At 35.7% G+C, this 2140-nt stretch overlaps 1 protein-coding gene across 10 annotated transcripts in view; it reads left to right on the forward strand.

Annotated features, from left to right (window-relative positions):
* The window catches only part of LOC108695203 (dystrophin, isoforms A/C/F/G/H), a 469808-nt gene that overhangs the window by 38262 nt on the left and 429406 nt on the right, over positions 1–2140 (forward strand). The gene's annotated exons all lie outside the window — the stretch shown is intronic.

The following is a 2140-nucleotide window of genomic DNA, read 5'->3' on the forward strand; positions in this document are numbered from 1 at the left end:
CACACACACACACACATACACACACACACACACGCACGCACACACGACATACGCACTCACATGCCACACACGCACACACGACATACGCACGCACACACGCACGCGCGCGCGCGCGCGCACACACACACACACACACACACACACACACACAGAGTTGAATAAACTATTTTCATTGTAATAACCATAAAATAGCTTATTCAACTATTATTGTATAAAACAATTCTATACATAGAACTTCAATAGTTGTCACCTATATAGGTTTCTTCCATTATGTCCTCTTCTCTGAGTGAAGTAGAATCAATTCTGGCTGTTGGTAAATACATGTCCTTACAAACGACGCAAGATCTCCGAAGGAAGACCGGCGACCGTAAGGACAATAAATAGTACGTTTAGCCGGTCCGGTAAGCGCGGCCACATTTCACTTCCACCCCATCCTGCAGAGCGATATATATCCGCCGCGTTAAGTGCAGTCTTTTCAACGACTGGTGCGTTCCTTTCTCCTTTGTCGTCGTCGTTATTCGATTGGTTGGCGCATTCGGACATTGCTTTACTACACATACTTTAGAAATTGTTGAATCGGCGACATTGTTCAAATTTAACATTGTTCAATAGACATAAATATAACCCGTCACGCTACATTCCTTTCGTTATCATATATAAATTGGAATTTTAAGGTTCGATAAAAAATTAATTTCATTGATTAATAAGAGCATGAAAATATTGTTCACTTGAAAAATCTAATAAATCTCATTTTTTCAAAATTTTAATCCAAATTTCGATTGTCAAGATCTTTTGATCACAAAAAAATTACATTTGCTCTCGAAACTTTTTACAAAGAAAATGATTTTTTTTTGTGGAAACAAATTGCTGATAAAAAATATTACATATAAACACGTGCACGGCGTACATGCGCGCGCGCGCGCGTGTGTGTATGTGTATGTATATGTGTGTGTGGTTTACGAATATTCTAAATTTGAAACATTTATACATACATTAATTACACAAAATTTGTACCGTAATTTATTGATTTAATCAATTTTAAATCTGTATCAAACTATACCGACTCTGCAAGCCGACTCGACTGCCAACTCTGACTGCCAGTAATGAACCACATCACATTGAACCAGTCTTATTACGATTGGTCCATTATTGATCAGTCAGAGTTGGCAGTCGGGTCGGCTTGCAGAGTCGGTAATCTGATACGCTTTATGAATAATCAAACTTTAATTTAATCGGTGATTATCTCAACTAATACTATTAATAAAATATCTGTAGCAAAATTTATAACAATACAATTCAGTGTCCTTAATCTAATTTTTTTCCTTGTGTTAAATAAGAGAAAATTCTATCTATGTTAACAAAATAATTAATAGATACATGTGGCAGTTATTTAAGGATTTATCTATGTAAAATAGAATCCTCAGCTATATTATATAAATTTATTATTTGAAAGCTACTTACAAGTTGCAATTATTAATATTATTATTTTCATTAAATTATATTTAATATTAATGTTAAATTATAATTGATATATTAATGAGATTTAAAATACATCAATCAAACGACAGAAATACAAGAAATTAACGTTAAATAAAAGGGGCGAGATTTTATTTTTGTAAAAAGAAGTAAGAGTAAATTAATGAGTAATGAATATAGGTAAAGAATATAGTAACTAATGGTAATTAGAGTAAATTTTATCGTGTATAAATCGAGAAGAGATGCAAGCGGATGTTAGAATGTGATAAGCACGGCGTGATAATCAGATCATCGCAAAAGGGACGAGTAAACAATTAATCCTGCGAATATAAAAAAAGGAACTTAATTCACTCAATGCACTGCTGCACCGATATCACTGTCTTTCTGGAAGAGCCGTTCCATTGTTTTGACGCTCGCGCTCCTAGACATGGAACTGCTTGGAAAATCACTAATTACGCTGCGCGCTAATTAACGCCGACGCGAATGACAGCCCGCCACTTTGCCCCAACACTTCTGTCGCTTATTGTATTGTAAAATGTACACATGCGCAACGTACTTCAAGCAATGCAAACGAGCAATGCATACACACACACACACACACACACACACACACACACACACACACACACACACACACACACACACACACACACACACACACACA

Source organism: Atta colombica, unplaced genomic scaffold (genome assembly GCF_001594045.1).
Source record: "Atta colombica isolate Treedump-2 unplaced genomic scaffold, Acol1.0 scaffold126, whole genome shotgun sequence".
In the NCBI taxonomy this organism is placed as follows: Eukaryota; Metazoa; Arthropoda; class Insecta; order Hymenoptera; family Formicidae; genus Atta; species Atta colombica.